Source organism: Rhinopithecus roxellana, chromosome 20 (genome assembly GCF_007565055.1).
Source record: "Rhinopithecus roxellana isolate Shanxi Qingling chromosome 20, ASM756505v1, whole genome shotgun sequence".
In the NCBI taxonomy this organism is placed as follows: domain Eukaryota; kingdom Metazoa; phylum Chordata; class Mammalia; order Primates; family Cercopithecidae; genus Rhinopithecus; species Rhinopithecus roxellana.
In genome coordinates this window covers 11,259,976-11,281,308 of record NC_044568.1, presented here as the reverse complement: position 1 = coordinate 11,281,308, position 21,333 = coordinate 11,259,976, and the positions used below count along the sequence as shown (strand labels likewise).

The 21,333-nt window shown below is 46.7% G+C and overlaps 1 pseudogene; it reads left to right on the top strand.

Annotated features, from left to right (window-relative positions):
* Positions 1-4,281: 4,281 nt before the first annotated feature.
* LOC104657931 lies at positions 4,282-5,210 on the top strand (annotated as a pseudogene).
* The last annotated feature ends 16,123 nt before the right edge of the window (positions 5,211-21,333 follow it).

Here is a 21,333-nt window from a genome sequence, read left to right as displayed (position 1 = left end):
TGTTCATCACTGTCCTGCTGTGAACCCTGCAGTATTGATGTGATAGCTGGTCTTTTCAGCTGTTTTTACCTGTGCCAGTAGAGAGGGCTGGAGGCCCCACCTACCCTGTGGGCTTTTGGAGGTGGCCAGTGCACCCCAAGGCTAAGGGACAGGGGTCATCCTGCCTCTACTCCACTTTCCTGGGGCTTGCTTACTAGCTGGGATGGATTTTGGAAGTGGTTGGAGCTGCCCCTCCACCCCTGTTTCAGGGGTTGCCACAGGCCAGGTAATAGTGAGTATGAGTGGGGCTGGAAGGCTTCCACTGTCCATGCTTAGATCCCTCCCATATGATGGGGGAGAGAGGGTCAGACCTGAGTCTCCCTAGAGATGCTCCTCTTTGCCCAGTCCAGGTCAACCAACACGAGGTGTGGTGGGCTACCACTGGCGGGCAGCGGATGTGGCCACTCCAGAAAGTTATCAAATGGATTATATGAGTGCCATGGCTACTATGTGTTCTCAGAAAGTCAACCAGATTTTAGGTCTAGGGGTGGAGTGGAGAGAGGGTCCACACTAGCAGGTGGGCAGCCATAAGGCCATATGTGAAATTCATCCTTAAGGTGGAATGTGGAGGGGTCCAGAGGTTTATGCCAAAAGTAACATGCCATAAAAGTCACTAAAAGTAAATTATAGAACATTATCAATTATAAATATATAAACTAAGCATCAACAATTACAATTACTGTTGTTATTCATCATTATTATAGTTATTACCACTATTAGAAGCAGTAGTTGTTGTTGCTGCTGCTGTTGTAGGAATGGTAATAAAAACACTACTAAAGCTCTGCCACATCCGCTAGCTTGCTAGTTTGCTAGTCTGGCACAGACTTAGGACCTCTAAGGAGGGAGGAAGGGAAGGAAAGTAAGGAAGTAAAGAAACAGAACTTAATCCTGATCAGTTTTTCCTCCAATTCCAGCATCTTGTTTTTTAAGTCAACTTCTTGTTTAAAATGAAAACAAAGAATCAAGTTTTTCTAGCGTCCGTGTGTGTGTTTGACGGAAGACAACAGAAGAGAGGTTTAGGTTCATGAAAAATGTTTAATCCTTCCCGAAGCCCGTGCCTGCTTAAGAGCCCCTTACAGGGAGCCTCACAGGAAATTTTGCGAAGCCAAAGCTTTCAGGCTCCACTGTGGCCAAGGAAAGGTTTGAATCAAGACTGAGGACAATGATCCTGTGTACTTGAAGGTAGCAGGTAGGATGGTGCTGGACTGCAGCAGAAAGGAAGGAGGCACATACCACTTAGTGAGTGAGTGGAAGCCTACATCGAATGGCAGGGTTTGTTCATGAGACAGACCAGATTCCAGTTTTATGGGCAGCAATCGGTAAAACAGACACACCTGCACAGCCAGAAATGGGGGACAAAGATAGAATGTATGTGTTCCAGCAGCAGAAAAGGTGTCTACTAAGAACACACATGCTACTTTACCTTATAACTCTGTTCCCACAGACCAAGCAGACATTCTCATGTGAAAATCACCATATGGTTCCATCACAACTTGACTGGTAGAGACTGGTAGAGTATCCTTCTCCCTTCTCTCTATCCTTTATTTTCTCCTTCCCCATTTCTCTTTCTTTCTTCCATTCTTCTAATTTTTTTTTTTTTTTTCAGAGGAGTCTGGCTCTGTTGCCCAGGCTGGAGTACAGTGGCACCATCTTGGCTCACTGCAATTTCCACCTCCTGGGTTCAAGAGATTCTCCTGCCTCAGCCTCTAGAGTAGCTAGGATTACAGGTTTGCACCACCACACCCGGCTGATTTTTGTTTTTCGTTTTTTTTTTTTTTTTTTTTGAGGTGGAGTCTCGCTCTGTTGCCCGGACTGGAGTGCAGTGGCCAGATCTCAGCTCACTGCAAGCTCCGCCTCCCGGGTTTACACCATTCTCCTGCCTCAGCCTCCCGAGTAGCTGGGACTACAGGCGCCCGCCACCTCGCCCGGCTAGTTTTTGTATTTTTAGTAGAGACGGGGTTTCACCGGGTTAGCCAGGATGGTCTCAATCTCCTGACCTCGTGATCTGCCCGTCTCGGCCTCCCAAAGTGCTGGGATTACAGGCTTGAGCCACCGCGCCCGGCCACTGATTTTTGTATTTTTAGTAGAGACAGGGCTTCGCCATGTTGGCCAGGTTGGTCTCAAACTCCTGACCTCTGGTGATCTGCCCGCCTCGGCCTCCCAAAGTGCTGGGGTTGCAGGCGTGAGCCACCACATCGGGCCCCCATTTCTTTAGTGTACAGAAAGTATCTGGTGTAGGTGCACAAGCATACTGCAGTTTCTGTGTGCTTGCTTGTTTTTACTAAATGACCAGTGGCATGTGTTGATTGACATCCAGTGGAGATAGAGTGGGGAAGATACTGTTTCTGTGAAAAGAGTCCCTTTCTTCAGTGGCTCCTCACTCAGCTCTTACCCTCATCCACTAGTACTACTTTGCCCTCACTGATGTTAGAAACAAGTGCTTGGTGCCACAAAGAAAACCAGTACTTAGACAGACAACTTCTCAGCAGGACACATTTACTTCTGCAGAAGTGTGCTGCCTGCTTCCTGCCCATCGCAAGAGCACACACATCTAGCGGGTTAGGGTAGGGGTTTTTATCCCTAAGGCAATTCCTATTCCTGTTTCTGTGTCCTTTCCCCATTACCTGGAGTCTGACCGCAGTCTAAGCTAACCTATTGGCTACTGTTTGAAATTGAATATGGCTAATTAGGCGGGAAGGGAGAGGCTGTACTTTGCTAAGGGGGGAAGTGTTTACAGAAGAAGTACAAGGCGTGTCTGGGCACGGGGAAAGGTTGTTTACAGAGTAAGAGTAAGAGGTTTGCTAGCTACAGATTAAGCAGAGAAACAAGTGCTCCTTACAGATTAAGCAGGAAGGGCTGTGTACAGAGCAAGAAAGACTAAGGAAGCTTTGAAGAGCAATTTATTGGTCTTAACCAAAACAAGCACAAAGAAACAAAAGAACAAAAATCTGCAACAATGTAAAAACCTTTGCAAATACATTTTTAGACTGGACGATTTTAATGCTTTTTATTGTTATAAATTCAAAGAGATTTTGTAACTAATCTTTCTGTACATGTGTTCCATACATGACAGTCTGTCTCCAGGTAGGGATAGGTGTTCCTAAAAAGAAGAAGGAGGAGGAGGAGAAAAGGAAGGAAGGAAAAAGAAAAAAAAATAAGAAAGAAAGAAAGAAGAAAGAAAGGAAAAGAGAAAGAAAAGCAGAAAGAAAGGAAAAGAAAGAAAGAAAAAGAAAGAAAAGCAGAAAGAAAGGAAGGCAGAAAGAAAGGAAGGCAGGCAGAAAGACAGAAAAAAAGAAAAGAAAGAAAGAAAGAAAGAAAGAAAGAAAGAAAGAAAGAAAGAAAGAAAGAAAGAAAGAAAGAAAGAAAGAAAGAAAGAAAGAAAGAGAAAGAAAGAAAGAAAGAGAGAGGGGGAGGGAGGGGAAAAGGAGGGAAGAAGGGAAGGGATGTAAGGAAGTAAAGAAAAAAATTGAATCCTGAATAGTTTTCCCTCCACTTCCGGCGACTTGTTTTTTAAGTCAACTTCTTGTTCAAAATGAAAACAAAGTATCAAGTTTTTCTAGACTCTATGCGTGTCCATCTGACGGAAGACAACAGAAGAGAGGCTTAGGTTCATGAAAAATGTTTAATCCTTCTAGAAGCCGGCGCCTACTTAGGAGCCCCCTACAGGGAGCCTCACAGGAAATTTTCAAGTCTTACTTAGCCCAGAAGGTGCGTGGGAGGTGAGGGGTTTCTGTCCTGTACTCCCATAGACGTCTCTTTATGGTAAGATTTCTATTTCTTTACTATATACCCAGTAACAGGATTGCTGAGTCTAACGGTACTTGTGTTTTAAGTTATTTGTGAAATCGCCACTTTGCTTTCCACAGTAGCTGAACTAAGCCCCCTCCCCGGGCCAGGCGCCGGATGGTGGGCAATGGCAGTGGAGAGTGGGCGGGGCCGCAGAGGACAGGGCTCTGCGTCTCCCTCCCTGTGTCCTGTGCTCAGGGCGACCCCGGACTGCGGTGGCGCGGATGCCCGGCCCTGCCTCTGCGGCCATGGGGGAGGGGGAGCCGCGGGGGGGCTAGTGACGACGGCATCAGTGGTGACAGCGCCGGTGGCGGCTCTTGCGAGGGCGCGGGGTGTCGCCGAGGGCCAGGCGGGGCTACGGGCAGAAAGAAGCCCAAGCTCCGCGCGGTTCAGACGGCGGTGGCAGCGACGGCGCGGGCTGGAGATGGTGGAGTGGAGGGACCGGAGGAGCCCCGCAGGGACCGGGAGAATGTATTCACCGGGCAATCAAAGATCTATTCCTACATGAGCCCCAACAGATGCTCTGGAATGCGTTCCCCGCTTCCGGAAGAGAACTCAGTTACACATCACGGAGTCAAATGCCAAGGAAACCATTAGCCAGAATCTCCAGGAAACGAGAAGAGAAAGGCAATGCAATACGGAGCACCAGAAAGTCCCAAGAACAGAAGATCAAACATGCCAGGAGAAGTCCCCTGGCACCTTTTCCAAACCAATAATCTGAAGCAGCAGAACCCCCCAAAACTGTAACCTCGTCTTGTGATTCCACCAATGCAGCCATCGCCAAGCAAGCTCCGAAGAAGCCCTTCAAGGGCACACAGCACCCCCGCCCCCGCCGCCCCCTCCGGAAAAAAGATCAAGGAAAAACACAACAGACTCGCAAACTCTCAGGTTTCTACCCCGTCCGAAGCAGCTCCAGGAAGAGCAAAGGTGAGCTGCAGTCTGAAGAAAGGAAAATACCAGATGATTTGATTGAAGATGGGAAGAAAGAAGGAATGAAGATTGACCTCATTGATGGCAAAGGCAGGGATGCGATCGCCGTCAAGCATTTCTCCCAGAGCGCCTTTGTGGTGAAATAACCACGGGGCCTCATCAAGATCGCGACGCCAAGATGCAGTAGGCTTTGTACGCACAGGACCCTCCGTGAGCTGCTACCTCTACTGTTTTCAGTATCCGAGCAAAACCTGCTGGATGCAACTAGAGACACAAATCGCTTAGGAAGACTGATCAATCACAGCAAATGTGGGAATTGCCAAACCAAACTGCAGGACATGGACGGCTACCTCACGGTCATCCTCAACGCCTCCCGAGATAGTGAGGCCTGGGAGGTGCTCCTATATTACTGTGGGGACCGCAGCAAGGCTCCCTGGAAGCCGTCGGGTGCCTGAAGCATTAACCCGGGCCTGGCACCCTCCCTGCCCCACCTTCCCTTCTTCAAAGGACAAAGTACCCTCAAAGGGAATCCATGTTTTTTTACACACTTAATCTTAGCAGATTACTTCAGATGCTTTTAAAAAGTATATTAAGCTGCCTTTTCACTGTAGTATTTAAATATATGTTACAGGTTTCCAAGGTGGACTTGAAGAGATGACCTTATATTACCAAAACTTTTCTCTTCTGGTTGTTTTTGGATTTGTTTTGCATGAAGTCAAACGTTTGTGCTTCCTGGCATGCAGTCAAAGACACAGCACTGGTTTTAGAAGAACGTCAAACATGAACATGAACTCCTCCAGTGGAAGAACCAGGACTGTCCCCCTACACCCCAATGTCCAGGGACAGGATGTGAGAAAGACGCTGCCTCTCAATTGCCTGGACCTGATGTTTCCAGGCCCATGTTCTTCTAACGTCTGAACAGGCACTCATTGAAGCCTTTGAATATGTTTTTAAAAGGTTTCACAGTAAGCTAGGCTTCCCGTCTGGCTTTCTCAAAAGGTTACTGAGCCTGTGACCCTGAGCATAGGCTGGGCATAGATTTACTCTTCCAAGCTGCCGCTTTTCTGAACATCTTGAAGCATCAGGGTGCGTAATGAAACTAGTCGTGGGCAGGGAGACTGTTGCTTACCTTCCCTGCTGCGACAGGGGTTCCTGAAACTGGGTTAATTCTTTATAGAAATGCAAACAGTAAGTTTATTTTAATAAAATAAAAAACAGAAAATAGCTTATAGATGTTTTCAAGTGAGTGAAGTGGCTGTCGGTTTTGAGAGCTTTCTTTTTTGCTGTAGATTTTTGTATATGGTATAAAGAAGGGATCCAGTTTCAATCTTATGTATGTGACTAGCCAGTTTTCCCAGTGCCATTATTGAATAGGGAGCTTTCTCTTGAATCACTTACTTTTGTTGAATTTATCAAAGATAGATTGTTGTAGGTTTGTGGCTTTATTTCTGGGCTCTCTATTCTGGTCCCATGGTCTATGGGTCTGTTTTTGTATCTGTACTATACTCTTTAGGTTACCATAGCCTTGTAGTATAGTTGGAAGTTGAGTAACATGATGCTTCTAGCTTTGTTCTTTTTGCTTGGAATTGCCTTGGCTGTTTGGGCTCTGTTTTGATTCCATACAAGTTGTAAAATAGCATTTCTTCTAACTCTGTGAAGAATATCATTGGTAGTTTGATAGGAATAGCTTTAAATCTGTAAATTGCTTTGGGCAGTATAGCCATTTAAAATATTGACACTTTCTGTTTATGATGATAGAATATTTTTTCATTTGTTTTTGTCGTATCTGATTTCTTTGAGCAATGTTTTGTAATTCTCATTTTAGAGACCTTTCACCACCTCGGTATACTGTATTTTTCAGTATATTTTTTTGTGACTATTGTGAATAAGACTGCAATCTTGATTTGGCTCACAGCTTGGATTTCGTTTGTGTGTAAGAATGCTACTGATTTTTGCACATTGATTTTGTATCCTGAAACTTTGCTGAAGTTGTTTATCTTAGGAGCTTTGAGGCAGAGACTATGGGGTTTTCTAGGTGTAGAGCCATATTGCCTCTAAACAGAGATAGTTTGATTGCTTCTATTTCCATTTGGATGCCTTTTATTTTCATCTCTTTCATGATTTTTCTGGCTAGGATTTTCAGTACTCATTCAGTATGTTGAATAGGAATGGTTAGAGTGAGCATTCTTGTTTTTTTTCTGGTTCTCAAGTAAAATGCTTCCAGCTTTTGTCCATTCAGTAGGATGTTGTCTGTGATTTTGTCATTGATGGCTCTTATTAGGTTATGTTTCTTCAATGCCTAGTTTGTTGAGGATTTTTAATGTGAAGGAATGTTGAATTTTATGAAAAACTTTTACTTGTGGCTGGATCATATATGACAGTCAAAATTTCAACAGTCAACTGTATTCATGAGAGCTCTATTCAGGACCTCAGCAGTGAGCACTGTCCATCTGTGAGGGTGACCAACTTAACTTTTGACTTTGTACATACAAGTCACAATTTAAATTGTATGCCAAGCCTTGTTTTGACATATTCTGTACCACCTGAGGGAATTATACCATATGCTAGAGCTTCATAGTCCTCTGAGACTTCTGTGCAGGCAGGAAATCCAGGACATTACCAATTGCCCCAAGCCTAGCTATGGTCAATATCATCTTTTGGCTTGGTCTGGGTACAATAGTCAACACTGTGCTTGTGACATGGATCCAGAAATTAGTCAACGTCCAGTCTATTGCCAGATACACATATGACAGTCACAATTCCAACTGTGGACTGCACTCATGTGTGAAGGTGACAATCCTAATTGCTGGCTGTATGTGCCTATGAGAGTCACACTCTCGCTTGTCTGCTGGGTCCTGCTGTCACTCTTTGTAAAACCCAAGGGCTTTATAAAATACATGTGAGTGCTATAATCTTCTGTGACCTTTTTTAAATTAGGAGACCAAGGACCTTACTTGTTGCACTAAGTCTACCTATGAAAGTAAAAATTTATCCTAATTGGCTAACTCCATGTAAGAAAGTCATTATTATGACTGTTGCATGGGCCTAGGTATAGGTCACAATCCCACCTATGGGCAGGACCAGGGAGGAAAGTCACAACACCTGAGTACTGGGCCAGGGAAATGTCAATATTTCTCTGTGAACAGGGCTCATGCAGGAAAGTCACATCACCTTTGTTCTAGGGTCAGTAATATGTCAAAATTAGGAAAGAAGGAAGGAAGGAAGGGAGTAAGGGAGGGAGGGAGGAAGGAAGGAACGAAAGGAAAAAGAGCAGTTTCTAAGATGTTTATCGGGAATATACATTAAAACATATAAGCTATAGATGGGCTACATATTGTTCTTTGTATTAGAGATTCCAGGAACCTGAAGATAATGCATGAGACAGCTAGTCAGGAACAAAATGTCTTTAAACTAGGAATGGGCAAGGGTCATGGCTGAAGCCTCATATTCATGCTCTCAGGGCCTGATAAGCTTTGCAGACCTCACAGAGCTCAGACTGCTCTGAGCTTTTCTTCTTTTCTTACCCTTGTGCTCACAACACAGGAACACTTAACCAGAAGCAAGTTCAAACAAGAAACTTGCTGAACCACAAGGAAAATAGCCTGGCAGTGCCCTCCAGGAAGCTGACCATCACCCTTTTTCCCCACCTTGACCTCAGCTTCCAATACCACATACCGTAGAACACAAGACCAGCAAAACCACTCAACAAACTGTGGAGACAGAAGCCACTGAGGGCCCTGGAACCACTGCAGGACCCCTTGGACCACTCTAGGATTCACTCACAGCTGTTCTCAGCATTCAGGGGCTGTTTATTCCCATCTTCACATAACACCAAAGAATTTTAAACAGTGACAGCGTAGACTAGCTGAAACCTGGAGCTTGGGACAGCTGAGCACTGTAGTCCCTGGCACACATCTGCCCACCTGCCACCCAAATGAAGACGCTATTGTCAAGAAATCAGAGTCGCTGCATTGGTGGCCCATCAACCTACAGTGCAATAGCAAGTAGCTAATGAGGACTCAGTTCAGACCCCTTTCATTACCAAGTGATCAGTTTAAACTTCACAGAATAAAATATCTTAATTAGCAATTAATATGGGTTAATAGAAAACAAACACAGAAATAACTAACTACATTTTTCAGAGTAGCCCATCCTAATTGCTTCATATCCCTTCTACTATAATTCAAATAGGCTTTATCCTACAATTTTGCAGTGGATGTTAAGATAAAATCATATTTGTTAAATATGTGAAGAAAAGCTCATCATGGGGTTCTTCACTCAGTGTGATAACTTAGAGAACACAGAGTTGCAGAGAAAAAAAGCAGATGTTTTTGAAAGAATTATCAGGGACACATTTTTATGGATTGAAACGTATATTCTTACATCAGGAAAGTGTGCATCTTGTTTTGGACTTTGGTTCATAGTAGATGCTACTGTACATCTGCTGATGCTGCTGAACTGGTTCTCCACCCTGCAGGTGCAGTGGCCATAACCTGAGGTTACCATGCTCTCCGTGACTAGGCTCCACTGCTCGTGGTATAGCAGTGAGAAGATGTCAGGTGAGAGAACTGGACCACAGGCCCTGCCCTGCAGCCCCCAGGTTCCACCCCCACCTCCAGGCACACCTTGTTGCCCTGATGTGGTGCACTCTGAGGAAGTCTTGTAGCTCTTCCTCCCAGAGATGGAAGAAGTGGGGTTGCTGATGGCCAGGGAGCAAAAAGCACATGGACTGTATGGCTGGCATGGCAGGCAACTTCCTGTCCATTAATTGGGCTGAGTTCAGTAGGGGCACTTCTGGCAAAGCTGCACAGGAAGGCCATGGCAGAGATGGGGAGCAGAGGCCCATCTGACCCAACCCTCTTCCAAGGCTGCCCCTGCCTACCATCCAGCCTCAGTTTACCCTACTATGTAGGGAGAATGTTGGCCTTTCAAGTATCTCTGGACTTGACAAGGCTCCCAGGAGCCTCAACACAAAGTCCCCCAACCCTAACCCTCAGAGCTGGGTTATCTTCTCTCCTCTGCCTCTTCTTCCTCCAAATGACTGCTCCTGCTGAGGCCCAGGGTGCTCCAGGTGGGCCTGGAAGCCTTCAGGTCAAAAGTGCATTGTAGGGAGAGCCCCCACCTACTCAGGGCGGCACACTGTGGGTTTCCCCCCAGATCTCTTTGGCTGGTTCCTCTCACCTCCTTGCCTGCTGCACCCCAGAGGGCTCAGGCCATACACCATCTGTCCCCAAGATGTAACTATCCCCACACATCTGTCCCACAAGGACCCTCAACAGCACTTGCTTCTCTCTTAGCATTTCCAGTATCAGAACTCCACATTCCAGCTGTCTCCACCATGGCTAGGCAAAGTCCACCTGCGACTGTTCCAAGCCAAAATGGCTGGGCATGGTTCCCCTGAGCACTCTCTCACACCCACAGCCCATTTACTGAGAAGTGCTGCAGCACCCTTCGTGCAACCCCCACAGCCACCCTCCCCTCCTGCTGGGCTGTGACAATTGCCTCCTGCTTCCCTTAACCATTCACTCTAGCCACCCCATAGCAGCCACCTGAGCTCCCATGCCTGATTGTACTCACCCTGTGATGGCCCGCCTCACCCGGAACCAACACCAAAGTCCCCACAGGCCAGCACTGGCCTCCTCACCACTCTTGGAAGCTTCGGAGCCCTGTGCCTCAGTCTCTTCATCTGCAGCATGGGAGTCCCCTGTCCCCCACCCCCAGCCTGCCTTCCAAAGCCCAGGGCCAGGCATCAGAGCCATCCCAGTAGCCCGGGCCCTTCTTCACCCTGAGGACACCCCTACCCTTGGTGTGACCCCAGGAAGGTTGTCCCCCAGTCCTCAGTCTCTTATTGGCCTGTTGGGAGCAGGGGCTTGGTGGGTGGAAGGCAGGCCCTACCCCAGCCAGCCTGTGTGCCTGAAATGTAGCCTCACTGTGTTCTCTTATCTTCCTCATCTCCCGGGGATGATTGCATCTGCAATGCAGGAGACGGTGTGAGTGGCTGGTGGCCTCATGGCAGCCCATGTCCAGGCGCCTGCTGCTTCTCAGTTAGGGGACAGAGTCTTTCTCTCCTAGGGCTCAGTCTCTGAACTGCCCCAGGAGGATTCCAGGTGCCCCTCACTCAGGCAGTACCTCCTGTGAGTACCCTCCTTTCTACCAATTATTACAGAAACTCTGGGGTGGGGGTGCTACAGCCACACCTCTTGAGACCCCCTGGCCACTCTTCGGAGTGCTGGGCCAGGCAGCCACTACCTCCACCAGCAGATGCTGGCAGCATCCCTAGGACCATCCCTCCCAGCTGATCTCCATTCAGGTGGTCGGTGGCCAGCTCCTTCCTCCTCTCAGCCAGAATCTTCTTTTCCCACTCACTCTGCCTCTTTCCACTTTTTCTGTCTGAAGAAGTGGCAAGTTGGAGGAATTAACTAGAATGACCCATATCCCTCCGCAGGCTCCCTGTCGGGGGTGGGGTGAAGCGAGGCCTGCAGAAAGCCTAGCTTCTTATGCTCTTGTTGCTGCAATACCTTGCACTGTCAACTATCTGGATTCCCTGGGGAATCTCAGGCAAGGGCACGGAGAGTCCCAGCAGCCCTGCCCTTCTTTGTCTAAACAGTCCATTCTACCTCTCCCCAGTCTCGCTCTCCTCACCCAGCCCAATCTCTACACTCCTACCCTCCAGCAAAGTGCCTTCCCCTCCCAAGGGCTTTTCCAAAACTATGGGGAGGAAAAAGGTTTGAGGTTTTGTTGCCCACCTGGGCCTGATAAACCAGGAAACCATGAGAGAGAGCCCCAGAAAGAAAGACCAAGACTACAAAAGAGACACAGAGAGAAGGCAGAGAACACAAAGGCAAAGATAGACACAGAACAAAACAGAAGATAATTCAGACACTTTTTATTGGCGACCTGGTGAACTAGGACTTGAGTGTGGTAGTTAGGGCTGGGACTATTTTGATAGCTGGGTGATGCCAAAGGCTTGGTTAGTACAGTAACTACAGGGGCAGAGGCAGGGACACTAGTCTCGCTCTAAGCCAGCAACTTTGGAAATCTAAGAAAATGTTTTGTTGCTTTCACTAAATAGAGAAAATGAATTTTACATAAACCCTTCTACCTTGAGAATGGAGGATCTAGGAGGAGTAGGGGACAGAAATCAGGATTGAGAGTGAGTTCCCAGGGACAAATAACCTCACAGTTGTGTAGCACATAGACATGATCCATCTTAGCTCATCTGAGCTTCTTAAAGCAGCAGGGAAGGCAATATTCATCCCAGATGAGGAAACTGAGTCTCAGAGATTGCATAAAGCCGCACATCTCTGTGTGGCAAAGCTGGGTTTTTAACCAGAGCTCTGACTCTAGACATAGAGACCTTCCAGCTCCACCAGCCCCCTGGGCGCCTCCTCAGCACTGCTGGAGGCAGGGATAAGATGCTGCAGGGATGACCAGATACTCCAGGCTCTGCCTGCAGCCCCTTACCCAAGCAGGCACCGCCTGCAGCCCTCTACCCCAGCAGGCCCCTCCTAGTGAAACAGAGGCTGAGTACCAGCTTAGGGTTTGGGCATGAGGAGGTCTCAGTCTTAGAACAACATCTGGGAATATCTTTCTGGAATCTAACAAAAGTCTGCCTGCTGCAGTGGACACCTAATTCCTCACAAATATGCCAGGACTTCCTGGGGATCCCTGCTGCTCCCCTTCCTCCTGGATGTATTCTCCAAAATGCATCATATTTGACAAAGCCTTCTTTTTAGGGTGTCCTCCTCAACTTTCCTCCTATTCTCCTCCTTTCACTGAACCCCGTCTTTCTGATTTTCAGAAAGGAGAAAGACAGCAAATTAATGACAGGGACAGGAATTCCTAATTCTTGGCTGAAGCTAGTGGTCTTTATGGATGAGCTCACCTTTCACCCCACTGGGCAATGAGCTTCCTGAGTGTATATTTACAGCACAAGGCTGGCACACAGGAGTCTATTGAATGAATGAAAAATGAGCAAATGAATCAGATCCAGATTCTTGAGTGTTAGTTTCCATCATCCCCTCCAGCTCGGAGCTACCGGAGAGGGCCTGTTACTGTGATGTCTTCAATAGCTGCACAAGAAGGAAGCTGCACAGGAAAAGAGCTGGTTTCCGGAAGTCCCCCGAACCAGGAAGAAGCCTGTGGGTATGCAAAGTGCCATCTGCTGGTAGGTTTAGCATGATCAGAAGGAAGTTCTCCTTGTCCCCTCCACAACACCCACTGCCTCTGGGTGGGCTTCACATGAATGTCAACCAGCCTCCTGCCTGCCTCTTTTTGGCTTTCTGAAGCTGCCATGCCCAGGCTGGTGGAGTTTCATTTTTTCTTTTTTTCTTTTTCTTTTTATTTTTTTTTTGAGACGGAGTCTCGCTCCGTCGCCCAGGCTGGAGTGCAGTAACGCAATCTTGGCTCACTGCAAACTCCGCTTCCCAGGTTCACGCCATTCTCCTGCCTCAGCCTCCCTAGTAGGTGGGACTACAGGCACCCACCAACATGCCCGGCTAATTTTTTTTGTATCTTAGTAGAGACGGGGTTTCACCATGTTAGCCAGGATGGTCTGGATCTCCTGACCTCGTGATCCGCCTGCCTCAGCCTCCCAAAGTGCTGGGATTACAGGCGTGAGCCACTGCGCCCAGCCGAGTTTCATTTCTTGACTACCACAAATTTGCTTCCCATTTTTCCCACTTGCTACATGGTCTCTCTATGTCCCATGAAGCCTAGACTGGGGAAGGGATGAGGGCTGGAGAGTCTCTTAAAATACCAGGTTTGTAGAGGCAGGAGATGGGAGCCTGAGGGGCTCTGTGGGCCTGGGCTTGAGGGTCACTCCCAGCCAGGCAGTTCTACTGCTCCTTCTTCCACTTATTCCAGATGCACAGCTGCTCCACCCGCTGGGCCTGCCATTTCGCCTATGGAGAAGAGGCAAGGCCCACCCAGGTGTGCATGGGGAGTAGGTGGCATCGCAGGTGCCGGACCCTGACAGAGCCACAAGAGAACTCATAGGGAATTTTCCTTCCCAGAGTCTTAGGACAGTGGCACTCTTCCTCCAAGTCTTTCCGCTTTCAGCAGGAGACAGCCCCACAGCAGGTGGGCCTCACAGAGAGTGCCCTGGCTAGATAAGGACTGCCCACTGCAGGGCACTTGCAGATAATCCACATCCAACCTTACTCATGGCGAGACTGCCTGCGATGATTTGGGAAATGTCAGGCAGGCTCTGCCTAGCTCTGCCACTGTCCCTGCCCCTTCTCCACCCTGCCCTGCCATCTGCTTTGTGCTCTGTGCTCAGATAGGTGGCTAGGTCATTCAAGTCAGAGGAGCACAGCTGTGGAAAGGCAAGCTTGGTAAAGAGAAACAAAAGGAATCACAGCAACCTTCATGCTCAGCAGAAGAATAATGTAAGATTTTGCAGTTCACACTCAAGTTCACCTCATTGGTTGGGGAGGAGGACGCAAGGACAAGAGTGGACAATAGGCATGTGACCAGTCATTCCATTGCCAGGTCCTGAGTTAGGCCTTGTGGTGGCCTGGAAACTGATGAGACTGAGCTCTTGCTGTCAAGGAGCATCCAGTCTGGTGGGGAGAAAAGGCAGAGACCCAAGAAGACGCAGCCAGGACTGCAGGAGCAGCTCAGAGTACTGCGGGGGCTCCTGAAGGAGAGCCCACCTTGAGCAGGGTTTGGGGCTCCAAGGAAGGCTGCTTGGAGGAGGTGGTGCCAAACAAAAGGGATAGAGAACAGACTGGGACCTGAGGCAGCATTAGATGGGGAGACTCGATGCCTACAATCTTGTCTTTAAGAGAACTGAGCTCCCTCTCCTACTTCCTGTTCTCAAAGTGAGCTTCCATCAGCTTCAGCAGGTCACTCAGGTCCTTCTTCATGTGCTTCTGGTGGATGTCCTCTGGGTGGATAGCTGGGGCTCAAAGTCCGCTACCCTGATGAGCCCAGGGGAAAGATGGGTGGGCTACATACCCGCCCTCTCAGTGCAAAAGGCCTCTGGAAGGGTTGGCCCTGGCCAAGTATATAAGTCTGTTCTCATAATACTTCAAGAAAATATCTGAGACTGGGTAGTTTATAATGAAAAGAGGTTTAATTGGCTCATGGTTCTGCAGGCTATACAGAAACCTTAGCAACTTCTGCTTCTGGGGGAGGCCTCAGAAAGCTCTGATCATGGTGCAAGATGAACAGGGAACAGCAATTTACATGGCCGGAGAAGGAGGAAAACAGAAAGGGGAGGTGCTGCACACTTTTAGACAATCAGATCTATCTTATGAGAACTCACTCACTATATGGTACCAAGTTGAGGGGGTGGGGATTTTTTAACTATTCATGAAAATGCCACCCCATAATTCAATTATGTCCTACTGAGCCCCACCTCCAACACTGGGGGTCACAATGCTATATGAGACTTGATGGGGACACAGATCCAAACCATATCACAAACGAAAGGGCAACTGCAGCCTGAAACCAGGACCATGCTCGAGGGCTGGCACCAAGCCTGGCCTGCGCTAAATATCATCCCACCTGCAACCTGCCCTAACTTGAGGTCACAAAGTCTCTCACTGTTTGGGAGCCCTTGGGATTACCCCCAGCTCAGGCCTGCTCTGCCCACTCACATCAAATCTACTCTCAAATGGGGATCTTGGGTGGCACCAAGTTGGCCAGGAATGGCCTCTTGGAGAGAGGAATAATCAGTGATCATCAACCCCACTCTGGACTGAGAAACTGTAGGTGTAGGGAACAGGCATGGCCCTGCTCCTTCCTGCAGCATTTTCCACCGCTACCTTAACCAGCCACAACCATGATATTGACACTGACATCAACAACAGCAGTCCTCCGCCTTACTCAGCACCTGGGAGCATGCAAAGCTCTTTCACACATGTCATTTCATTTTGTGCCCATCTTATCCTTCATATGCCCATGAAGTAGGTACCATCAGTGGGATTTAGGAAAACTGATGCTCATAGAGGTAGACTGACTTGCTTAAAGACACACAACTAGGAAGCAAACAAGCTGTGACAAGATGACACACTCATCTGATTCAATTCCTGCTGGTTGAGCCTGCAGAATCTCCCGATGAACCCAAGAGTCCTGCAGTTTGGTCCTGGTCCTAACACATACGTAGTGTGTGACACCAGGCCCAGGGAGGTCACCGGCCCCTGGTTTCCACATCTGCCATCAGGTGCGTGGAGGTGAAATGAGACACTGTAGGGTACAAGCAGCCAGGATATGAATAGTCACAAATACACAGTTTTTTTCTGGAGCCACTCTCTGCCATGTGTGTGCAGGCCTGGAGTAGTTGGCGAGTTCAATTTAATGGGATGGAGGGTCAGGCAATGCAGCAGAGGGAGCATGTGGCAAGGAAGATAAAGGATATTGACAAGGGACCAACAATAGAAATGGACCATGGAACATGGGGAGTGTATAGTGAAAATGAGGTAGAACAGAGTGTAGGTCCTTGTAAAGTTGAAGAAGTATTGTTACATAATACTAGTTATTGAAATGAAGTCGCTGAACTGGGAGGCCTGGGCTGTGCTGGGCTGCGCTGGGCTGTGCTGGGCTGGTTTCCGAAGTCCCCACAGACATGGGAAGAAGTCTGTGGGAATGCGCGGCACCATCTGCTGGTAGGTTTAGCATGATCAGAAGGGAAGTGCTCCCTGTTCCCATGTCCACCAAACCCACCGCCTCTGAGTGGGCTTCACAGGTGTGGCAACCAGCCACCCTGCCCTGCCCCTTTTTGGTTCTCTGAAGCTGTCATGCCCAGGCTAGCAGAGTTTCACTCTTTGACCCCCCCAAATTTGCTTCCCTTTTATCCCAGGTCACAGTTCAACCATAGAGGGTGTTCTGACCATCCTGTGAGATAAGAGTGTCTGTCCAGGACTGTGAGTCATCCAACTCCTTCCTCTGGATGAATATAGCTCCATCTGCACTGGGATGCACAAGTAATAATGAAATATAGGGTGGAATTCAGCCTCTCCTTTCCCCGTCAGGAAGAGGCCCCTGTTTAGTGCACAACTTGGACAGCTATGTATGGTGGTTTGTGCCCAGCACACTCCCAGCCCATGCCCAGTGCTCCACACTGCACTCCTGTTCCACTATCATCCTCCCTCACTGAGCCTCTGCTCCAGGCTTTACCACAGGTGCATCGTACTCACCTGGGCTTGGACTTGGACTCCCCCACTGGGCCATTTAGAAGAGAGAGAAGAACACAGCCACTTCCACAGGGTCAGAGGGCTCCCCATCTGGTCGCAGCTCTGCCTCTGATGAGCTGGAACTCTGTGGAGTAATTATCAGAAGGAAAGTACTAATCTATCTAACACATATTTAACTTCCCTAATCTGAAAATCCAAATTCTGATGCTTCAAAATCCAAAACATTTTGAGTGCTGACATGATGCACTCCAGGTCACAAGTGGAAAATTCCACATCTGACCTCATGTAATGGGTCACAGTTAAACAAAGTAAAAACTTTGTTGTATGCACAAAATTTTTTGAAGTATTGTTATAAATTACTTTCTGTATACCTTATGTGTATAAAGTATATATAAAACATGAATTTTGTGTTTAGACATAAGTCCCATCTCCACGATATCTGATTACGTATTTGCAAATATTTCAAAATCTAAAAAAGTTCTAAATTGGAAACACCTTTGGTCCCAAGAATTTTGAATAAGGGATTTTCAGCCTGTAGTGCATTTCCCAAGTTTCTGTGAGGTAGATTCAGGAAAGAAAGCTGAAATATTTCTTGTAATATAAGTTGGGGGTCATTGCTTCTGAGATGCTTCTGATAAATGAATGTTGCTTGAGATCTGAGGCAATCTGTTTGTCATTGCCTTCTTTCCACCTCACCTTTTATTGCTCAAGATTGGTGGCAATTTTAATGGTAGTCAAGGTAACTTTAATTTATATCTTCTAAAATTCCTTCTTATTCAACAATTTCACACATTCCTGCCAAGTGCTGTTTAGAGTAGCAGACTGTTTCATAACCCCGACTTAATGTAGGTTTGAGATGGTTTAGAAAATTAGAACATTTAAAAGGGGGGATATTTACATCCTCATTCCCTGTCTTTCTGTGTTTTAAGTGAGGAGTTCGAGTACTTCAGATCATAGGGCAAGAAAACTTGCTGAAACTTCACTTCCATTTAATTAATTTTCAGGACAGATTTATATCTCTGGTCCAGAGAAGAAAGGAGGAAAGCAGTGATAAAGAGCAAGAGGAAGGTGAGATGGCTGGGTAGGCGATAAGAGGGAAGAAGAGTAAGTGTGTGAGTGTTCTCTTTTCTTGTCTCACCAGATGCTACTTGGACTATTTGTCATGTGGATAAGCAGGATGAGGTAAGCTATTTTAGGTTTAGAACAGGTTCTTCCGGTAGAGTGGATGCAACTTCCAAAGATAAATGAAGGAAGTAAATGTAGCATGGGTTAGAATGCCCTTCCTTTTTAAGGGCAAATAATATTCCATTATATGGATAGACCACATTTAAAAAATTCATTCTCCTGTTGATAAACACTTGGGTTGCTTCCACATTTTGTGATTATGAATAATGCTGCTATAAACATTTGTGTATAAATGTGTCTTTGAGACCCTCTTTTCAATGCTTTTGGGAATATACCCAGAAACGGAATTACTGGATCCCATGGTCATTCCATGTTTAATCTTTTGAGGAAGTGCCATGCTATTTCCTGCAGCAGCTGCACCATCATTCTCTTGGTTTCAGACACTATGTATAGGCTGGTGAATTCCAGCTTTATAGCTACAACTTTACGCCACCCCTGAGTTGTAGACAGATGTATGCAACTCCCTACTGAATTTTATCAATTAGATGTCTCATGGATCTTCTTCAAACTGCATCTTCTCCTTGCCCCTCTCTTACTTTCCCTCATTTTGGTAAATGGTGCTAACTGAGCAGTGAGTTGCCCCAGCTGAAAATTTTCTACAGAGCCCAGTGCAGAGGGAAGATGTGGAACCTCAGCCAGGACCCAGGAAGTCAATCTCTTCCCACAAGCCTGTGCCCCCAACCCACAGCAGACAGGCCACCCCAAAGAGATCCAGGGTGGTCGAGAGTCCTGGATCACTAGCGAAAAGATTCCTTGACTCCACTTGGGGAGGAATTTATCCTGATTGAGTGTGTACCAGGGGCCAGACATCGTCTAGGTGGTGGGGATACAACAGAGAACAGAACAGGTGAAATCCTGTTGTCATGAAACTTTTATTCTGTGATGTTGCACTTACTTTATGTCTATTACTAAGCTCTTGTCAGGAGCCAGGCCCTGACCTTGCACTAAGATACAGCAGTGAGCAAAATGCACAAACATATAATTACATATGGTGATAAATTAATTCATTTAGCCAGTAGTCCAGATTGCTATAGGAACACATAGCAGGCAATTAGATCTACCTTAAGGAACTGGGGAATTACTCAAAAATGTAAATTGAGTGAACTTCATTTTCTGAGCCAGAGTCTCTGTTGCCCAGGCTGGAGTGTGGTGGTACAATCTCAGCTCACTGCAACCTCCACTTCCCGGGTTCAAGTGATTCTCATGCCTCAGCCTCCCGAGTAGCTGAGACTACAAGTGTGCACCACCACGCTGGGCTTTTTGTATTTTTACTAGAGACGGGGTTTCACCATGTTGTCCAGGCTGGTCTTAAACTCCTGACCTCAAATGATCTGCCCACCTTGGCCTCCCAGAGTGCTGGAAATACAGGCATGAGCCACCATGCCCAGTCAGGTATTCAGATTTCTGCAGTTTCTATCTGATGTCATTTTTCTGTCCTAGGACCCCATGCGGGTAACCATATTACATTTAGTCATAGTGTCTCCTGACGCTCCTCTTAGCTGTGACAATCTCTCAACCTTTCCTTGCTTTTGATGACTTTGACAATTTTGAAGAGTATTATCAGGTAAATTTTGTAGGATGCCCTCTATTAGAATTTGTCTAATGTTCTTCTCATGACTAGATTGGGGTTATGGGTTTTGAGAGGAAGCTTACAGAGATCATGTGCCATCTTTGGCAAGGCATGGTTGTGGCTCATGCCTGTAATACTTGCCCTTTGGAACGCTGAGGTGGGAGTACTGCTTGAGGCCAGTAGTTCAAGACCAGCCTGGGTAATACAGCCAGACTCCAAACATTCAAAAAAAAAAAAAAAAAAAAAAAAAGCTCAGCATGGTGACACATGCCTGTGGTGCCATCTACTTGGGAGGCGGAAGCAGGAGGATTGCTTGAGCCCTGGTTGTTGAGGCTGCAGTGAGCAGAGATTATTCCACTGCACACTCTAGCCTGAGTGACAGAGGGAGACGCTGTCTCAAAATAAAAAAAAAAAAAACTCTTTTTAAAGAAAAGGTGGGTTACGGTTATGCATCACCTCCTTGACAGTGTGTTTTGTTTTTAACAGCATTATTGAAGTGTAGTTTACATGCCACAAAATTCACCTGTTTTAGTTGAACAGTTAGATGAATTTCAGTAAATGTATACAGTTGTGCCTGAGGGAGCTGCTCTTTAGCTGATGACCAAAGGATAGAAATGATGTAATGAGACAAAGGAAGGAAAAAACCACTCCAGGCAGCGATGATGGCATGAGCCTCTGCAGGAAGCATAGCACATTTAAGGAACTCAGGTGAATCCTGAATCACCATGAAAAGGCAAAATATGTCACCCTACTTCATTCACTATGCTTCCTATTTCATGTTTAGTATTTCCTTCCAAGCATGTGAGAGTCAACAGCATTTAACGCCTAAATGCATAAACTCTAGTTATGTGAAACACTTGCCTAAAACAACTCAGTCCCTGATGGTTTACTTAAGGTTTTACTATAACAAGAAATAAATATTAGGATCGTAAAATTCAGAATGGTCCCTGAAGGGAAGTAAGATTGTAATAAATTTTCCTCCTCTTTCAGGTCTTGTTTCAGTGAGAATGTAAAGTACGTGTGCTATGTGCTTTGTGATGAAGTCATTGATTTATTTCTCTTTGGAATAAGCACACCACAACAAAGTGAGAACGAGAAGGTAATTCAGAGGGAGAAGAAGGGAATGGAACTCTACTCAGATCCTCATATGAACTTAGCATCTGAAATAAATCCAGGTTGTAAAAACACCAAAAGGCTGTTTCCATGAATGAGGCAACCAAGATGCCCTCTCAGGACTTCTGTGGGACATTGGAATCCTCTGGCATATGTGAAATCCAAATTAGTCAGGATAGGTATGGCAGTGCTGCAGTAACAAAGAAACCTTTTATTTTCAATGGCTTCATACTGAAGCAGCGTCATTGTCTGGGGTAAATACTGGAGGTTCATCATCTCATGCTAAGGAACTTGAGGATGGAGGCATATGAGAAGTGAGTTTTAAAGCGGAGGCTTAATAGTGAAAGAGATTTTATAGAGAGAAAGAGAAAAGCTCTCTCTCCTACAGGGAGAGAGAGTGGCTCCTGAGTGCGTCTTCCAGTCCCATGGTGAAGTGCACAGGGTTTTATAGACTGGCTTGAAGAAGCAGTGTCCAATTTACCTAGGGCCCAAAGGTTGGTTGGACCAGGTGTGACATTTACATGGCACATGAAGAAGCAGACCACCCCCGCCCTAATCTTTTATTATGCA